This window comes from Alexandromys fortis, unplaced genomic scaffold (genome assembly GCF_014885135.2).
Source record: "Alexandromys fortis isolate MF-2015 unplaced genomic scaffold, M_Fortis_MF-2015_v1.1 scaffold_407, whole genome shotgun sequence".
NCBI lineage: Eukaryota > Metazoa > Chordata > Mammalia > Rodentia > Cricetidae > Alexandromys > Alexandromys fortis.
In genome coordinates, this window is record NW_026068301.1 from 346,672 (window position 1) to 368,933 (window position 22,262).

The window sequence follows — 22,262 nt, forward strand, 5'->3', positions numbered from 1 at the left end:
TTCTATTAAATCTGTGTATCACCACGTGACTGTGGCTTACCGGCAAGATTCTAAAGTACATCAGTCTCAGGCTCAGATTCATTTGCCTTGCCACTCTGCCCTTCTTCCCAGGATTCAGTTCTGTCTACTCTGTCTATTTAAGCTGCTACTCTATCAAAAGGCCAAGGCAGTTTCTTTAATAATCAGTGAAAGCAACAAAAATACAGAAGGACCTCCTACATCAGTAGAGATCAAAGCAATAATTGCAGGGCTTATATAGATCTGTACCATATGTACCTTCACACTTATTGTATAGTTGTCAGCAATTAGTACTTTTATGGGTCTTCTGAATCATTGATTTCTGGTTTTAGTGTCTTCTCTCTGGGCTCTTTCATTTTTCTGTTGCATAAACTTGTCCAAAATTTATATGGTGGATTTTGTTCTATCTTTATTCATATTTATTTTCTTATGATTTTTGTTACATTTAGAAACCTATTGTTTTATGAATTAATCTGGCTGAGAGAAGGGATGTGAAGGGATGAGGATTAACTGGGGGAGAGAAATCTGTATTTTTCTTCTCAGATGAAAAAAGAATCTATTTTCAATGATGGAGGGGCAAAAAGCTACAAATGCATAATAAGGACAATAAAATAAAATATCAGATCAAACTCTCATGGGGTAACCCTTTCACAAGAAACTATAGGTAATAGATGGTTCCTGAGAAAGGGGTACTTAGCATCTGTCAGGTTAGAGATTATTAATTGGTTTCTAAAAAAAAAAAAAGTGACCACCTGTGAAGCCATTCAAACACAAACAACAAATACTGAAATCAGCATAGTGTATATTCATGATCATGAGTGTACATATGTTTGTGTAATAAAAGTAATACAGGAAAAAGAGGCTAACAAATTGAGAGTTAGGCAGTGGGTCATGGAAAGTGTTATAGGAAGAAAAGAGAGTGGGGAATTGATGTAGCAATACATTATGTAAAATATAAACCTGTTTTAAAAATAATAACTAAATGAAAAATATGCTATACATAGTTCAAAATTTCTTGTCCATATATTGTCTTCTTGAATCTTGTCTCAATTCTCATTCTTGAAGATTATACAAAAGATTGCTATTGTTTAGGAGATTAAGTAATTTTAAAAGATAATTGGTCCTGTTTCAGAGTTTAATATTTTCCTATAAATGGTCACATCATCTACATTTCACCATTAGAAGAAATTCAGATGAAAAAGATAAAAAATATTTGCAGGTTTTCTTGCCTCATGAATACAGATTAAAAATAATATTTTAACAAAAATTAATTTCAAAATGACCTTTACAATAATGTTTCATAATAAACAATTTTGTAATAAAATAGAACACTACTGTTTACCTTTGATCATAATTTTTGGATATTTAAAATACCATATTTTTTGTGTTTTAGAGATAACATCTTGAATTTTAATTTAAAATAAAATTAGCTTGGGTGAAGACTTGTCACAAAAGCTAAACACACCGGTAACATTTCCTGCGTATCTGGGTTTAAGCCTCAAAACCCACATGGTAGCTCGCAGCCATAACTGAAATTTCAGGAGAATTTCTTGCCCTTTTGAGGTGACAACGGATACTGCATGCACATGGTTCTCCGACAAACATGCAGGAAATCATTCATCTATACAAACTGAAATAAATAACGTTTTTATTATATACACATATGCATATTCAATTATCTGATTGAACAAAGTGTTTACTAAAATTTGAAATAATATAAGCAGCATCACAAAAACATGAATTGAAATAAAGGAAAAATACAAAGAATATAGTTATGAAAGTATTTTTTGGTAAAATATTTAAATAAAGAAATTTGAGTGAAAAGGTAAAGATTGTTTCAAAATGGCAATGGGTGCAAACAAGGTGGAGATACTGAGGTAGGCTACAGAATGACAGAAGGAAAATGGGAATGAGTATAACCAAGGTGATCATAATGTAAAGGTTGTTTAAAGTGTTTGAGTAAAGCGCAAAACCTTGAGATTAAACTCATTTCTGGATTTCCATTCAAAATGAAAAAGTTTTCATTAGAATTGAGTTAAAAACACTAACTTTTACAAATATACATGCACACACACAGGGGGAGAGAGAGACAGAGAGAGAGGGAGAGAGAGAGGGANGAGAGAGAGAGAGAGAGAGAGAGAGAGAGAGAGAGAGAGAGAGAGAGAGAGAGAGAACTAGCCTAGTAAAACAAGGACTATCTACTTCATAAACTGAGATGTATTCCCTCATACCTCCATCTCTCTGGACCTCGCTGACCATATCCTGTATCCTCTTCTGTTAACACTGTCATTCTCCCAGATCTTGTCTCTCTCCTGCCTACCTGCACCCTGACAATCCATTGCACGTGAAAAGTGGAACACAGTTTTAGGTTTCTGGTTCATTTTAAAAAGCATTTGAGTTATAAACAGAGCTACTAGATATTTAGTTCTTCTAAAACTTTAATTTTCTTTTTCTTGTAACTTTTCTTTGTTTGATTTCCACTTGTGGACTGAAGGGAGGAGGCTAATTTTTTTTACAGAGTGATATGATAAAAATAGAAAGATGCCAATCATAGACGTTAGATAAATTACTAAAAGACTGAAAGATATATGATAAATAAGCAGAGAGATGATAATGATAGATAGATAGATAGATAGATGATAGATAGATAGATGATAGATAGATAGATAGATAGATAGATAGATAGATAGATAGATAGATAGAGATGTATTGATTCAAGGTAGCATAGAGTCCATCTTCAAAGGTTCCTGGCAATCTCCATTACAATGGTTGCTCCCTTCTCTACTATTACTTAGACTACTTGATCCAGGGCAAAGAATAAATATTGTTCAACCAGAGTATTTGAAAGGACACTAGAGGGAAACTATACATTATGAAGATACCAAGATACTTTAGGATATTGAATAACCTTATAAACATATGATGTATCTTGTGTCTACTTACCCATGTAACCATATGAGATCACTTTGAAAGGAAATGCCTTTTCTGTAGGTGTAAGCATATATAAGTGAGGACTCTCTCAGTCTTTACAACTACTCCACAATTCTTTGTTGCTGATAAATCTTCCTTCTCAGGCATTGTAGGATGCTGCTGTAGAGGTGTTACTCTTTACTTTTTCTTAGAAGTTACCTACTCCATATTGGGCTCTCATTCACCGAAGTGTCAGTTCAATGAGTAATACAATGCCCAACCTAAGATACAGAAGAATATTGAAACTCGACAGATTGAGAAAAAAAAAACTGAAAAAAAACTGATAAGGCTGTGGAACTCTGATATCCTGTTCCAAATCTGGTTTGCAAAGGAAAATAAGTAACACACCAAGATAAAAAGCAAAATCACATCCAGTAGGTATATAAAACCTGAAATTACAAGACATAGGGCACTTTCAGGCTTTCATGGTGTTGATTACAATAAAAATATACTAATTACAAAACTTTGCAAACTGTGTAATAAACACAAACCAGAGTATGTGAGTTAGGTCCTAGGAATATTTCCTGGAGAAAATCTTTCAACAGAAAAAAAATAAATAAAATTTCTAGATCCAACAAACATTCCAAATTAACAAATATTAAATAAAAGTCTTAATAAGAATTTCAAAGGCAGTAAAACTAAATTTCTGGATGAATAGGCCAACTTTCTGGTTTCATGTACCTATGATACATATATATGATAAGTATATACAATGCTTCTAATAGATATTTAAAATAATGCTCTCAAGTATATTTAAAAAGGCAAAAGAGAATATGGCATAGACATTTCAGCATTTAAAAAGCTGAATGAGAATTTTGCAAACAAAGAAAAATCATTAAAGGAAAGCTTTAAGAATAAAGCTCAAGTAATTAATGAAACATTTTAAATGCTGAAGGTTTTCAATGATAAAATAAATAAAGAGATGAAATTATTCTAGTGCAGAGGCTGTTACAGCTTGAAGGACCAGAAATTGTTGTCCTTTCAGGTCTAGCCAAATTCCTAATTAACCAAGATGAGTCTAGCCAGACTATTGAGCTCGGAACTATTGCCCAAGTTCCCTTGTGCTTTTGTCTCACAATGATACAAAGTGAAATGTTACTGTACAGTTAAACAGTACCTTACAGCTGGGCCCCTTCAAGCAAGAAGGCTTTTGTTAGGGTCTACATCACTGTGGGAGGATAATATGTACCTTGCCAACAGTAATAAACTCCCAAATCCTCAGGCTCCACTTTGCTTATTTTAAGAGTGAAATCTGTCCCTGACCCACTCCCACTGAACCTCTCTGGGACTCCAGAGCTAAGTTTGGACAGCTGATAAATGAGCCACTGTGGATTCTGGCCTGGCCTCTGTAGGAACCAATTCAAATAGGTGTTTCTACCACTGTATAAGAGACTCTGACTGGACTGGCAAGAGATGGAGGCTGGTTGTCCAATGGCAACTGACAATGAGAGTGGAGACTGGGTCATCACAACATCACCACTGGCTTCTGAAATTATAAAAGTGTAGCAAAAAATCATGTAAAAATTCCTGAGATTTTTTTCTGAAATAATTTATGCTACTCATTTCAAATGAGATCCTGTTATCTTCTGTGATTAAAAAAATATATCAAATCCTTTTCCTGTGTGTGTACACACATGCACACACACACACACACACAAACACACACAAGTAATACGGAGGTTCTAATAATCCTAAGTCTTCCTCACCACATCCCATATAAGTCAGAATCATTATCTTAGCACAGATCTTTTCTCATTAATTTTTAATTTCTATATAACTAAACATTACATGCTCATCCCAGAGAACTGGCTATGCCTGATCACACAGAAACAACACTCATAGGAAAACAGAGTTCACTCTCTCTCCAGAATTCTCTGCTTTTATCTCTCTCTCTCCTTACCCCAAATCCAGAATATAAGCAGAAACAGGGAATGGACAAGACACATCATTTTGAGGAAATAGACAAAGGAGGATTATTAATGATGGTAAGAGCACAGTTGAGCTTTTATCTCATCTCAGCTGAGCAAAGACCTCCCAAGGGAGCAATATGCAAATACCATGGTCTGTCTAACTGTGTACATAGAGGAGACAGTTATGTTAGTTTATTAAATGTTGAAGAATGATTCAAAAAGTTCTTCTTTATATCTATAGTGAAAGTAATAAAGCAAAACATGTTGACAGATGTGAGACTAGCAGGATGCTGAAAAACTGACAAATCAGTTGGAAATATGGATTAACAAAGTAGTCTATTTGTCTAATTTGAAATATACTTAAATTTTTATCTAAAACAACACAACTTAATTGCAGAAAATTTAACGTGAGTGGGGGAGCAGGAATGGAATGGAGGAGGATAGGAGGTGAAAATTTTGAATGATATGTATAAAGCAAGGAAAACTTTTTTTAAAAAAGACAATTTAATGTGGTTAAAGCACACAGCTAATTATCCTCTTGATGAAATGAGCTCCCCAAACTTTTTGCTCATAGTCTCTTGTGCAAAATGGAAGCAATTCATTCAAGTTTCTCTTCAAATTGTTGACTGTATTCTTATTCAGTAATAGAACATAGACTTCTGATTACAGTTGACTCAGATAATTTAGCAATGTATTTCAAGAAGAAATAGACATAATAAGTATTGTCATACATAGTCATATATATACTATACGTTCACCAAGAAATGCACAAAAGCACAAGTATAAGCTTCACTATATATACCACGTAGTTTTCAAAACGTTGAAACGCTCTTTTGGATCAAATTTCTTAATATTACATACCAGACAATGTCTAGGCTTCCTTTGTCAATTAAGTTTATGTATTTTTTCACTCTCCAATCTCATTTGCATTCAAGCATTCAGTATATATCCTTTAGTAACCTACCTTCATTTTCAGGGTACAGGTGTTTCTTTAAAGGTTCACTCAAATTCTGTGAATAAATAGTATATCTTGATTGCTGAATCTGCTATTAATGAGAAAATATATTCTTAAATCAGGACAGACTTATCTTATATTTTCAGAATTTAATAAACATACTATGAATTTTTTTCAATTACACTATAAATGAACATATATTTCCAATTATTTTTAGAGAAAACATAGGAGTGTATTTAGCTGACCTCATGCCAGATAAAAAAATGAAATCCACTATAGTACATTAAATATAGATTGCTTTGCATATTAATGTTAATATTTTGTAATATACATACTTCTAGTAATTGTGACAATAACTTATACTTGAAAGAGATACTTGATCATTTTATCCTTTTTTTAAATTTTGTTTTGTTTCCTGGTACAAAGGAGATACCATATCCCCAAGTAAGTATGCCTTGTGTATATTTTGTTCACATTTCTCTTTGTACTTTACTCTGTTTTTTTTAATTTTTATCTTGTTAATTGACTGCTAAGCATGAACGTCATTTTGATGCTGGTGCCATGCATTTTTGACAAAATGTGGCCATTGTTATTTTGTTAATGTCAATTTTTAGAAGGTAGTTGACTATAAAAAGGTTTTGATAACAAATGGAAACTGACTCAGTAACGTTTTCTATGTTAGCAATTATTTTCATAATTATCTTACTTCCAATATGTGTGGAACCAAATGACAGTTCAGGAAAGCCAGAAATTTATCCTCAATTAACTAAACAAAAGACAATGTGCAAATCACAATCCTCTGATAAATAACAGAACAAATGCACATCTATATTAAAAACCAAAACTTTTTGGCACAAATTCATCCTTATTATAAACTCTCTAAAAAGTATCACAGAGCTGAACACAAACACAAAACTAGGACAATCATTAAGTATAATGTATGAAAATTCTAGTGAGCCTTGTGTTTAAAGATAACTTAGATCAATACCAAAATGATGATCTGTGAAGATAATGTGTGAGACAGACCTAAATAACATATCATTTATTTATCTGTGAAATTCACTGACAAAAGACAAGGAATTTTCTAAAATCTCTTCCTTGAAAGAGTCTGTCTTAAATATTCAATAAACTATTCAGTTGAACAATGAAGCCATATAATCATATTATTCATTTTACATATTTATTTTAAATTGTAATTATATTATTCAAGAAGATGCATTGTCCTCAAAATGTAACTCATAAAATGACATGCACATTATATTCTCACATTTTATGCTCACTATTATATCTCACACATTAGTTTAGTGAGAAAATATATGATATAATTTATGCTCCTGAAACAAATAAATAAAGCTTGTTGTAAACTGCTATGTAACCATTAATATACTGAAAATACAGAACACTGTCAAAACAAAATGTTGGAATGTGTTAGGGAAAAACCTGAGTTTCTTTTCAATCTTGATGGAAATGGAAATGGTGGGAAGATCTTTAAAAAGACAGTCTGGTTATTTATTATAATATAAAGTATGTCTTTACCCTGTCAATCTGGACCTGCTATATTAAAAGGATTTAAAATATTTTGTCTATACAAAAAATAGACATGGTTGTTTTTGATTTTTCTAAATTTTCATTAATAACTGCCAATTTCTGGAATTAAAAATAGTTCCCTTTTATAGGTGTGACTTATTTAGTCGTGAAATAGTATTGTGGACAAAGAAGAAACACAATATTATATTTTAAAATTGATAGAGGAAGTGTAAAAATATATTCCCTAGAGAAACTATTCTGGATACTTCCTTGTCTTATGATTCAAATTATATTATACTCACAAAAAAAACTATGGGTAGAAAAATCATGTTTTCTACTTGTTAGAGGAAAGGAATGCTGCATGGTGTACAGATTCCTACAGGGCAATGGAACAACTTAGTATGTTTCTCAATGGAGGATGCATCCCATAATATATTAGTTAAGAAGGATTTATTATATGAAACCACAGCAATGCCCTGATGAAATCAGGTTCTCTGAGTGATAGGTCAGTGCTGGCACACAACAACAACAACAAAAAATGCACTGCTGTGGTAGGAGATACTCATCATGGGAGCAGCTACACATGTTCTTGAATAGTAGGGACACATTAATTCTCAATCAAACTTCTCAGCTTCTAAAAGAATTCTAAGCTCTTTGCATCTTGACAAACATCTGTTATGTAAATGTTCATAAAATCTTCTTAAATATTCTGCTAATTTGAGCCATGACAACTAAACTTTTGTTTACAGTATGATGAGCACTTCATGTCCCACACATTTCTTGTTTTCAGTAATAGTGACTTCCCATAAATAAGTTGTTGTACCAAGAGAGCATGAAATTTGAAGGAGATTTGGATTTGTTTTGTTTTGCTTTGCTTAACTTTTGTTTTGTTTTGTTTTTAGCTGTCTTGGAAGGTTCATGTAAGTCAAAGGAATAGAAATGATTATACTTGTACAAGATTATTCACTCAACATAAAAATACAGAAAGTATTAGCATTGATCTCTATGCTAGTTAAATGTACTTGGCTCCAGTAACATCATAAGTAGTGGCACTATTAGGAGAATTGGCTTTGTTGGAGTATTTAAGGCCTTGTTGGAAAATGTTTCTCACTGTGAGGAAAAGCTTGGAAGTTTGCTATGCTCAATTACCACCCACTCAATGTCCAATTATCTGCAAGATGTGGGAATATTAGCTATATATATATATTATTTATTTTATTTTCTATTATTTCTTTTTTTTAATTTATTTAAGATTTCTGTCTCTTCCCCACCGCTGCCTCCCCTTTCCCTCCCCCTCCCCCAATCAAGTCCCCCTCCCTTGTCAGCCCAAAGAGCAATCAGTGTTCTCTGCCCTGTGGGAAGTCCAAGGACCATCCTCCTCCATCCAGGTCTCGTAAGGCGAGCATCCAAACTGCCTAGGCTCCCACAAAGCCAATACGTGCAGTAGGCTCAAAAACCAATTGCCATTGTTCTTGAGGTCTCAGTAGTCCTCATTGTCCGCTATGTTCAGTGAGACCTGTTTTAACCCAGGCCTTTTCAGACCCAGGCCAGCTGGCCTTGGTGAGTTCCCGATAGAACATCCCCATTGTCTCAGTGTGTTGGTGCACCCCTCGCGGTCCTGAGTTCCTTGCTCGTGCTCTCTCTCCTTCTGCTCCTGATTTGGACCTTGAGATTTCAGTCCGGTGCTCCAATGTGGGTCTCTGTCTCTGTCTCCTTTACTACACATGGCTGCATTCTGAAATGATCCCTGCCTTGATAATAATTGATGGAAAAACTGAAACTGTAAGTCCAAATAGGATGTTGCATTTACAAGAGTTGCTGTGGTCATAGTTTCTCTTCATAGTAATAAAAAGCCTAACTAAGACTTTGGGGGCCTGAAGTAGATTTCTTCATATAAGTTATAATATTGCTCTAATTGTAATTAGGAAAATGAAAAGAACACTCTACTCTTCCACAGAAACTCTTCATCCAGCCTTCACTGACTGCTTTTCTAAGTTGTGGCTCATGTGGAATAATTTTACTTTTGATATCATAAAAATCATTATCAGACATGGAATTGTGCAGTTGAAGTGGAGTAAAGTAAGTTCATCTCTAAGAGATCCTCATGTTTTCTCAACGAAATGTGTCCATAAGCATCAAGGCTAGTAGTATCTTAGAAAAACTTCCAAAGAGTTAAATGTGACATCAGAAGCAGCCATTTCTCTGGCTGCTTTATATTATGATCTATTATACTCTGACTGTGAAATTATAACTGTATTGAAATTAAGAACTTCCAGTATCTTCTGATTCCAGGCTATTGGTTTTAAGTGTAAAATCTGTCCCTCACCTGCTACTTCTGAAATTCCAGAGATGGATTCAGTGACATACTTGATGAGGAGTTTTGGAGTCTGGTTCAGTTAAGTTGGTACTTAACTGTCAGTGTGTATGTCCTCACAGGGATGGCAGTTGGTGTTGAATAACTCACATAGAGTCACAGACAGGACATCTAGAGGCTGGATTAGCATAATGTTACCTATGGAGACTGAAGCCAGACATGGACGATTAATTAGAACATGGCTGAAAAATAAAACATATCTCTAACTCACTTTGAAATGTGTAAAGAATATTGTTTTTATCAAATTTATACCTAAACAGTGACAATGATATGGCATGCCAATTTGAAGAAAGAATTTTGATATTTATATAATGTCACTCCATTAGCAGTAGTGTGACCTGAAATCCAGAAACCCAGTGAGCTGTGGTTGTGACAGCATCTCCTTGCTTTGTCCATGTATGTCTAATATGCCATATTTCAGAAGCAGTTTGTCTTACATTGTTCTAATAATGAATCAGTGAGTTGAGTTAAAAGAGGTACTTCTATAAGTGATGGGAGTTTCATACTGTTTTAAAAAGAGGCTGCCAGGGCAACAGGCTCCATGGTATCTAGTTTTAAAATACTGTATGTCATTACTTAGCTTCTCTAGGATCATGAACTGTAGGCCCAATGTCCTTTGTTTATATCTAGTATCCACTTATGAGTGAGTACATACCATATTCATTTTTTGGGGGGTCTGGGTTACCTCACTCAGGATAGTGTTTTCTAATTACATCATTTGCATAAAAAAATTCTAGATGTCATTATTTTTTTACTGCTGAGCAGTACTCTAATGTGTAAATGTCTCACACTTTCTTTATCCATTCTTCACTTGAGAGGCATCCAGGTTGTTTCCAGGTTCTGACTTTGACAAATCATACTGTTATGAACATAGTTGAATGCTTTTTTTGTATGGTTGAGCATCTTTTGGGTATATGCCGAAGGATGGTATAGCTGGATCCTGAGGTAGTTGATTCCCAATTTTTTGACAAATCACCAAACTGATTTCCTATGTGGTTGTACCCAAAGAAAAACATGTATAGACCCACCTGGACATTGAAAACAGACAAGATGGCCTGACAAAATTGGGAGCATGGGGCCAGCAGTAGAAAGGAGGGGAAAGGGGGAAGAGGAGGGGGGAAAGGGAAGCTTGAGGAGAACTTGAGGGAATTGGATAGTGAGATGGAAGAACAGATATGAGACCAAAGAAAGAGATATCTTGATTGAGAGAGCTATTATGGGGTAGCAAGAAACCTGGCTCTAAAAAATTTCCCAGGAATCCACAAGGATGACCCCAGCTAGGACCCTAAGCAGTAGAGGTGAGGGTATCGAACTCGCCTTGTCTGGTAGTCAGACTGATGATTATCTTAAATATCACTACTGAACCTTCATATAACAACACACAAAGAGACAGAGATCCACATCGGAGCATGGATTGAGTTTGCAAAATCTAGTTGAAAAGTAGAAGGAATAAGAATATGAGCAAAGAGGTTTAGACCATGAATGGTTCATCCACTGATACAGTTTACCTGAGCTAATGGGAGATCACCAACTCTGGAGTGGAAGGCATCAAACATAGGACCAAACTAGTCCCTCTGAATGTGGTTGACAGTTGGAGCAGACTGATGGACCACTGACAGTGGCACTGGGATTTATCTCTACAACATGCACTGGCTTTTTGGGATCCTATTCTCTTTGGATGTATACCTTGCTCAGCATAGATGTAGTAGGGAGGGCCTTGGGCAAATTGCCTACCCTCTCTTAGGATTAGAGGGAAGTGGGGTGGAAAGACATGTGGAGGGAATGGGAGGGCAGGTGTGAGTGGTAATTTGGATTGGTATTTCTTTAAATAAATAAATAAACAGATAAATAAAAGAAATTCAACATCATGGACACAGTAAAAACAATACTGTATCTTCCTCTACTGGACAACTGGTTAAGGGTAGAAATTTTATAGCAATCTCAGGGTGCTTTGACAAATAAAGGGTAAACAGTGATCATAATCCAATGCATTTATTTCCACTGCCAAATAAATGTGGAAAGAAAAAAAAACCCTCATATTCTTATTCTCAATACAAAATTATATTGATTCCCTTACTATTTTATCAGTATTGGCTAGAGTCCTTAATTGTCTAACCATGAGGCTTAAGTCCTCATAACACAGTATATATATATATATATATATATATATATATATCATGTTAATTACACATGATGCAAGGAATTCTGGTGATTGGCTTGTATAAAATTCCATCCTACAGTGTATGGAATAGAAACATTACAACAATTTATATGTCTGTCAACTGGGGAAAGTTTTTAGAGGACTATATATCTATTTATCTCTTTTAAGATAAAGCCAATATTTGTATTTAAATGTCTACTGAGATTGAAGCAGATAATTGGCAAACATTTCTGAAGTGTTGAAACCATAAACCATTGTCTATCAAGATTAAAACAATACACTCTGTCTCTCATACACAGTATCAGTGAATTTGTTGTGATACCTAAAAGATCACTATTCTGAGTCAGCCTAAATGTGCAAAAGACTTCTGAACATTTGATGTTTTCAAAGTCACTGGCCCTGTTCTGTGGGCCATAGAGTAAGATGGTATATATTGTTTAAATTCAGAAAATACCTGGAATTTCTGATTTTTTTTTAAAACAGAGACAGCACAAAAAAAATTAAAGATTGTAGAGAAGTGATATATCATCATATCAAAACACAAGTAAAAAACTATTCACTAATCAAAGACTGGCTCCCAAACATATATGACATTTTATGCATCTAATTCCATGAATTGGGAATCCAGACTTGCCAAGGTTTAATGTTAGTTCAGACATGACATTTGTCATTCTAAATTGGGCATGATAGTTTTAGCATCACCCATAGAGCAATTTAAATTATTTAAACTGAGAATAATTGGGATCCCCGTTTTTACTTGGTTTTTATTTGACACAACATTCAAACTGTAATCAATATTTTACTTTTTTATCTGAGTGTTAAGTTACAGAATTATGTAAAGATATGACTCTTGTTAACAATCAATGTGTCCTTTCACAGAGGAATAAGTGAAGAATATACTGTTTGAATATAGAATAAACAATTTTCCATCATTAATTGTAAAGTGAATTGGGACCGATAAATTGAAAGTAACATTATACTAATTAAAACATCTTTTGCATTAAGCAGCTATAGATACTTTATTTTTACATATATATTATTTATACATGTAAAAAAAGCCAAGTGTATACGGATTCTCAAAATATTGCATTTGACCTTGCAGCACTGCACAATCAATAGGCCACTAAGAAGGTCCAATTCTCTTTATCTCAGTAGTAATTAGTTGACTATAGTTCCTTGTTCAGGGGTAGTACACTACAATTGCTCCTCCTTTTTCTTCTTAACATCAATTCATACTTGGATCCTGTCATCTTTGTGCAGTCATTTCTAGTAGAGAGTATTTTGTAACAGTTTTCCTGATATTTTGGCTCTACAATCTTTCTACCACCTCTTTTATAATGTTCTGTGTCATAATGTAGAATTTATGGCGGAGATTTATCTACTGGGACAGAGAAGAAAGGCTGAAATCTACATACATATAAATAACACAGAAATAATATATATCTATATCTATACTTGTACATACATCACAAACATGTTGATGGAAATTTCTGTTTTACCTGGTCCTGTAATCACTCAGTGCTAAAGAAACACACAAAGTCTTATATCAATTATAAACTGTTTGGCCTAATAGCACAGTCTTATTAATAATTTGCCCTTATAACTTAAATTAAACCATAATTGTTGTCTTATATAGCCATGTGACTTGGTACTTTTTCTCAGTCAAGCATTCTCATCTTACTTCCTTTGCATCTGGCTTGTGACTGTATCTCTACTTTATTTTTTCCCAGAATTCTCCAAGTTTTATTGACCCACCTATATTTCCTGCCTGACTACTGATTAATCAGTGGTTGATTAAACCAGTATGAGTGATAATTATTTGAAGTCTTTCAGAAAATTATCCCACAGTACCTCCACTTTTTTTCTTTCCAAAATACACCCCTAAATTTTATGTTTAGCTTTTTCCTGACTATTATATATAATAACTTGTAAACAACACTCTAAACAAAGACAAACATCCATAATCTACTTTTTGTGAATGTGGGCATAGTTTTATTGACTACTTCCTTCTGATTGAGGGTACTGATAACCTTATGGGGACCCAAAGAAAATGTAGGATTATGGTCAAGTCCTGACTAGAGTATTCTATATGACTTGATCATATCAGCCAGCAAATTTGAAGTTGTTCTCAGAGGAAACTACAATAGAGGTGATCAAAAATGTTGGATCCTCTGGGACATATGCTCCTACTGGAAATTTTTCAGGTGGTCTTTCTAGATCAAACATTATTTTTCTTAGCCACTAATGAATATACAGGCTCTCATTTCCTGGGGAAACAAAAGGAAAACTTCTTTCCAAAAGTAATATACTTGTGACTTATATTTTGAAGTCAAGGTATCTTTAAAATATAGAGGTTAGATTAATCCAGTAGCATTTATAATTTAATGTCTTTTAGCACTTATTTCTTCCTCAGTGGTCAAACAATTCAAAGGCATCACAATAATATACACTTTCCAGATTCTCCATGTATTTTTCAACTTAAACTCTTTTAATTTTTTTTTTTTTAGACAGGGTTACTTTGTGTATTTTTTTGTTGTCCTCGAACTCACTCTGTAGACCTTGGTGGCCCCAAGCTCACACAGCTCCACCTGCCTCTGCCTCCCAAGGGCTGGGCTTAAAGGCATGTGCCATCACACCTGTCTAATCTATTTCATTTTCAAATAAATTTGTCTGTCATTTTCTTCTCTCTCCCATGCCTACTTATATTTTTAAACACACTGTAAACTGTTAAAAAAGTTTTTTTGGTAATTTTTCACCTAAATGTCTCTTTACTGGATATCTTTATCTTTTTCTGACCACATGAGTCTTTAATATGGTAAATAGCATGGCTAGTATTAAAGCTGAGGCTTTGGTGATTGACTCCACCCCATTCCTAATGTTTTTGAGAGTGTAGTTTCATGGTGGAAGGACTTATGGAAGACACATTTATTTCCACAACTCTGTGGAGTTCCTAGGACCCTGACACCACCAAGAAGCCTGGTGCTAGCTTTTCATGAACACCAATTAAGTGTTTGTTGGCAGCTCCTCTTGGAAGAGCTGTGAGGATTTTTGCTGTTAATGCTGATTCAGGAAGCCTCTCTTAAAAGAGCCATGCCTCTGCTTTTCTCTAGTAAACAGAGTCCACCTGTGAAAGTGTTGCTACCAAGAAGCCATCTTAAGCTCTGTTATTTTATGTCCAGAATCATCTCCCAAGCCCTATCAGGTTTTATGTGGATGTAGCCACCCATGTTGGGTACCAAATAGGTAATAGCAACAATAATAAACATGCAATCAATAAGAGAGTTGGGGGCTATAGGAGGGATTCATGGCATGAATAGAAGGAGAGATATTAATATAGTACCTATCTTCCTACCCTCCTTTGGAAAACTTGGTGGTCTTAAGTTGTGTGGCTTGACCATGAACGAGGGCAAAAGACAATCGATCCATGTTCTTGCTTCTTCATCCACCTTTAAAGTAGGATTGGCATACTCTATTTGATACTGATTTTTCAGCATCAATAGTATTTTAAAATATTGAGATCTTCCAGAGATCTGACACACCTCCTGACACACTCATATAAAACATTTGCTACATGAGTTTAGCAAAACTTGCTATCCTCCAAACTAATTATTAACTCCTTGCTCAATTATCTACTTTACACTTTTTCCAAACCATGGTTTCTTTATGTAACATCTCTGCCTGCATTTGAACTCACTCTGTAGATTTGGCTGGCTTAAACTCACATTGATCCACCTTCCTCTGCTCCTTCACTTCTTTATGCATGTTACCCACTTCAATTATCTACTTTTTAAACTCTCCTATGAAGACTGCCCTATCCAGGCCAGTGGATAAGCATCAAGCACCAATTTTCTCATACTAGTTTCTAGCACTAATTCATTCTTATTCACTTTTGTCAGTTTGAGTTTACTGCGAACTTAGATAAAGACAAAGCGCACAATTGATCAAAGAGTCTTTCAACAGAGAATAATTTCCCTATTTTTGCCACAGATTGTTCCACAATTGTCAAAAGGTAGATTATATTACTTATGAGCTATACTAGCATCCATATTCAACTCATCTTCTGAATTTAAGAACCTCAAATCTTTATTTTTCTATGTTAAAATCCTATGCCCTGGGACATTGTAAAAGAGGCATTCTTCAATGATGAAATTTGAATGTTCTTTTGTGAACTTAAGCTCAAACCTAATGATAAATGTTTATCAATTAAATATTCCATTCTAATATTCCTTTTTAAGTGGGTAATTTCTTTTTTATATTTTAATTACTTTATAAATAATACCAATCAAAATTCCCACTTCCTCCTCTCTTCCCACTTTCCTCAAGTTCTCTCACATACCCTCCCTCTGCACTCCCTGCAGTCCTAAGAGAGGGCAAGACACCCTGCTCTGTGGGAAGTCCAAGGCCTTCCTACTACTTCCGGACTTAGGAAGGTATGCATACAAAGAGAATAGGATCCCAAAAAGCTACTACATGCATTAGATACAAATCTCAGTGCCACTATTATTGGCCTCTGAGTCTGCACCAATTGTCAACCACATTCAGAGGGTCCAGTTTGATCCCATTCTTCTTCATTCCCAGTCCAGCTGGAGTTGGTGAGCTCCCATTAGCTCAGGCATACTGCCTAAGTGGGTGAACCATCCCCTCGTGGTCCTGACTTCCTTGCTTGTATTCTCCCTCCTTTACCTCTTCAGCTGGACCTTGGAGGCTCAGTCCAGTGATCCTATGTGGATATCTGTCTCTATCTTCATCAATCATTGGACAAAGGTTCTATGGTGATATTCAAGATATTAATTAGTCTGACTATGGATCAAGGCCAGTTCAGACACTCTCTCCTCCACTGTCCAGGGTCTTAAATGGGGTCATCCCCGTGGACTCCTGAGAACCCCTCCAGAGCCAAGCCTCTTGCCAACTCCAAAATGGCTCCCTCAATTAAGATATCTCCTTTCTTGCTCCCATATTCGTCCTTCTTCCATCTCAACCATCCCACACCCCCAAGCTCTCCCCATCCCTCCCCTTCTCCCCTCTATCTCCCCCTCTCCCCTTACATCTACCCCCTGCCCCGTTACATCCAACTTTTGCCTGGTGATCTTGTCTGCTTCCAATTTCAAAGAGAATCAATATGTTTTTCTTTGGGTTCATTTTATTACTTGGCTTCTCTAGGATCATGAACTATAGGCTCAATTTCTTTTGTTTATAGTTAGAATCTACTAATGAGTGAGTGCACACCATATTCATATTTTGGGTCTGGGTTATCTCACTCAGGATAGTGTTTTCTACTTCCATCCATTTTCATGTAAAATTCAAGATGGCATTGATTTTTACTGCTGAGCAATAATCTAATGTGTAGATGTGCCACACTTTATCCATCTAGCTTGTTTACAGCTTCTGGCTGTTATAAATAATGCTGCTATGAACATAGTTGAACACATGATTTTGTAGTAGGATTGGGCATCTTTTGTGTATATTCCCAAGAGTGGTATTGCTGGATCCTGAGGTAGGTTGACTCCCAATTTTCTGAGAAACCGCCAAACTGATTTCCAAAGTGGTTTTGCAAGTTTGCATTCTCATCAGCAGTGGATGAGGGTTCTTCTTACTCCATGTCCTCCCCAGAATAAGCTATCATTTGTTTTTTTTATTATTATTTTAGCCATTCTGACAGGTATAAGATGGTATCTCAAAGTTGTTTTGATTTGCATTTTCCTGTTCACTAAGGAAGTTGAACATGCTCTTCAGTTTCTTTTGGCCATTTGAAATTCTTCTGTTTAGAATTCCATGTTTAGTTCAGTACCCCATTTTTAATTGTGATATTTAGAATTTTAATGTCTAGTTTTTTGAGTTTTTTTTTTTTAAATATGTATTTTGGAGAACAGACCTTTGTCTGTTGTGGGGTAGATGAAGATCTTCTCCCATTCAGTAGGTTGCCATTTTGTCTTAATGACTGTGTCTTTGCTTTACAGAAGCTTCTGAAATTCAGGAGGTTACATTTATTCATAGTTGCCCTTATGTCTGTGCTTCTGGGGTTATACAAAGGAAGTGTTCTCCTATGCCCATGCATTGCAGGCTACTTCCCACTCTCTCTTCTATCAGGTTCAGTGTGGTCAGATTTATATTGAGATTTTTAATATATTTAGACTTGAGTATTGTACATGGTGACAGATATGGATCTATTTTCATGCTTCTACAGGTTGACATCCAGTTATGCCAGCACCATTTCTTGAAAATACTTTCTTAAACACTGCCTGGCCCATTAACTCTAACTTCTTATTGGCTAACTCTTACATATGAGTTTAACCCATCTCCATTAATGAGTATCGCCAATTGACTGTGGCTTACTGGCATGAGTCTAACCAGTGTCCATCTCAGGCAGAAAAAACATGGTGACTGCCACACGGCCTTCTTCCTCCCAGAAGTCAGTTCTGTCCTCCTTGCCTATCTAAGCTCTACCCTATCAAAAGGCCAAAGCAGTTTCTTTATTCAACCAATGAAAGCAACACATATACAGAAGACCTCCTAAACCAAAGTGTTCTTTCTTGTTAGATATGTAGAAACTTACTTAAGTAAATGTACTGTTGATTAACCTATTTTAATGCCAAAACAAATTTACTTGACAAAAATCATAGGTTCTTTGGAATCAATTTTGGTCATTCTCATTTTTAACATGGATATATTAATTTTAGTATTGGACCTTAACACATGCAATTTGCATCTTATTTTCATGGACAAGTGTGTAATAAAGCATACCTGAGCGTGAAAACAAAGTGAGTAATCACGTAAACATCTTCATGCCAAATAATAAATAATTAATACAGAATGAGAGTAGAAAGTAAATGGAGTTTTCAACAAATTCATGTTCTGAGGAGTTATAGGTGCCATCTGCATAAAGGTCATATTTTGGCATTAGCAAAAGCTAAATATTTATACCACAACTATCATCATGGGAATCAATAAAGAAAAAAATTAAGTTAGAATATATTTGAAACGGACAATAATAATCAGTTTCATGAAAAGTAGAAGTGAAGCTCCTTGGGCCTTCTATGTTGGACTAAGCTTTTATAAGGTGAGTTACAGATTTCATGTATTTAGACTGTATCAAACAAAATTATACAGCCATCGTATAGCTGAAGTCCATAGAAACTTCAGATTAATGGATTTCTGACTCTGTGGTAACTTCTCATTTAAATGATCTATACAGAGACTGATTTGTGAGTACTTGGACATGGGGAATGAAATGTGCTGGAGAAGAGTGCATTGGGGTGTGTTGGTGATAACAAACTGTGTACATCACAAAGTACAAAGAATAATCATGGATTTTTATCTCCAGAGACACTTCTGTTGGTTATATACATACATAACTTTTCCTTACTTAGCAGACCAAAGTGTGTAATAATAAAAAGGTAATGTTAGAGTCATTTGTAAAACACAAACAGCATTGCCTATCTGAAGTTTATAGTGACAACTTAGGCATAAGTCACACCAAGTCTAATTCACACTAACAAGCTTTTAAAATGTTCCTTTTTAAAATATTCTGAATATTCTGTTTTCCTACATGTAGGTGTTCATTGGTGACTTTAGAGTTCAGAACAGAGCATTACATCCCCTGGAATTTGAGCTATATAAGGTTTTGAGCTGCCCTGTAGGTGTTGAGATTTTAACCCTGGTTCCCTGGCAATAAAAAAGTAATCCACTTAACACTGAAAAGTATCTGCAGCCAGTGTCTTTTGTGTAAAACATTTGTTCATTGCATAATCATATTTTATAGAAGTTGTTCACCCCACCTCTCTAACACCATTACATTCAGAGTAGAGTAAACACCCAACTTCATCTTCACAATCTGAAATGTATGATATTTATATTAAAGAAATGAGATTTTGTCTCACTTTGTAAAAGAAATGTTGAAAGAGTAGCAGAATTAATCAGTTGATAAAATCAATTTAAACCATTAGATTAAGGAGTGGATTTTAAGCAATTATTATAGTGATGATGTCAGGTTCATCAAGATTTTATATTGAGTATATGTATTCCTGACACACATACCTCAAAAAAGTGCCTGTTATTTTGAGAATTATTTGATTAAGAATTTAAAGTGAGTCTGGCAAAAAACAAACAAATACTATTAACCCTATACAACTGACACACATTTTCAAACATGAAGCATATGACACTGTTCATAAAAGTTTGTAAACACTAATATAATCTTTCACACCTAGTGCAATCATGGACAGTTTCTCAGGAAACATGTGTGTTACAAAGACTCCACACTTTCCTGAGAAACATCTATTTTGAGAGTTGTGTCTCTTTATTTCAATATACTTAAAGAAAAATTGCAATCTACTTTTAATGTTATTTCTTATTCTACATTTTATTAGAGAGTAAGCAGGTTCATTTTTTCCAAATATCATCAATCCATGAATTACTTTAATTAGTCTCTAATTTGATTATTTTCTAATTAGAGAAGATTCAAAATATAATTGTATTTTTAGTTTTTTAGATCTATTTTGTTGTGTATAATTTTGTTGATTTTGGACCATGTTCACTTTACTATAATGAATAAGGTATTCTCCGAAACTAACATGTGAAAATAGTGAACAAATATTTGTTAGGACATTTTTGGTCAGTAATGTTCACTTACACTGACTTTGTTTCTTTGTGAAGAGTTGATTAAATTGAAGTATTATAGATCCCATTTGTACTGTATGAGAACCCACATCTCAGTGTAGATCATGAAATATTTTCTTCATTGTCAGTTTTACTGTTGGGAAAATTGTGAATATGCAAATAAATTATTTAGGATTGCACTATAAACTTTGTATGTTTACTGCTGTACCAGGCTAAACATGGTGTAATAGTTCTCTTTTCCCAGTAGCCTGCAGAATAATCCAAGTGCTTCCTTTTAAGCAGGATGTCCATGTAGCATCAATGAACTTTATGTTGTAGTGGTGTTTCATTTTTTTTAATAAATAGTTTGCCTGAAGATTGGAAAAGGAAAACAGCTATGTTGGCCAGTCTTATAGACCAGGCAGTGGGGACACGCACCTTTAGTCCCAGTCACTTGCTAGGTTGCCATAGAAACCAGACAGTAGTGATGCACACACCTAGGCTTAGAACTATGGAGGATTATAAGATGGGAGGAGACAGCCCTCAGTCTCTGTACCATTTGGAGGTTTCCTGGAGACAGGATCATCATTTTCTGAAAAAGGTCAAGGTAAGAGTCAGTGGTTGGTTGCTTTGAATTTTTTTTTTTTTTTTTTGGTCTTCAGGTTGAACCCCAAAATCTGTGTCTGAGTGTTTGTTAATTGTGCTTCTTTATATATCTCAGATGACCTATTTTGGTTATAATTATAACTATTCATAAAAATTCATGACTTATATTCCAGTCTTTTTCAGTAATTTTCTCCTATGTTCAATATATTTTAGGAGATCTGTGAATCACTTGTTTAAGAAAGCATTAGTTAAAAACCTGCCTAGTTGACTCTTATAATTATTGAAAAGAAACCCACATTTCACTATCAATTAACAGAAATATTTAAGACAAAAGGAAACTACTATTTAAAATGAATTATAGAAGGGAGGGATGGATAGAGATGGGGAAGAGAGAGAATTAATACCCTTTAAATAAATAATAGGGTCAGCTTTTATACAGAAATGGCTTTTTGAAGGAGAATAACAACCTTGTATTGAGTTTGTTATCCTAAATTTTTGTGGCTCTCTAAGGAGCAGGAGGAGGGAGAAGATGAGCAAGCAAGTCAGGACCTCGAGGGTTTGGTCCACCTACTGAGACAGTGTACCTGATGCAATGGAAACTCATCAAAGCCATCTGGACTGGGACTAAATGAACATGTGATCAAACTGGACTCTCTGAATGTGGCTGACAATGGGGGCTGACTGAGAAGCCAATGATAATGACACTGAGATTTGTTTCTACTTTATGTACCGGATTTTTGGGATCATAGTCTGTTTGGATGCACACCTTCCTAGGCCTGGATGGAGAGGGGAGGGCCTTGGACTTCCCACAGGGCAGGGTACCCTGCCCTCTCTTAGGACTGGAGGGGGAGGGAGGAGGGTTAGTGGAGGAGTGGGAGGGAAATGGGAGAAGGGAAGAAAGTATAAGAGTGTATAGTGTGGTCTATTTCAGATCCTACATCTTTTACAAAAATTCTTTGTTGCTGGTAAGCCTTCCCTTGCAGGCACTGTAGGGAGCTACTACAAAGTTCTCACTTTTTACTTCTTCACAGAAGACAAAAAAAATCAATATTGTGCTCTTGTTTTTTAAAGAGTTATTTCCATGTGTAATATCAAGATGACCCTGAGACAACACAGGAGGAATATGCATCCTCCACAGATTGAAAA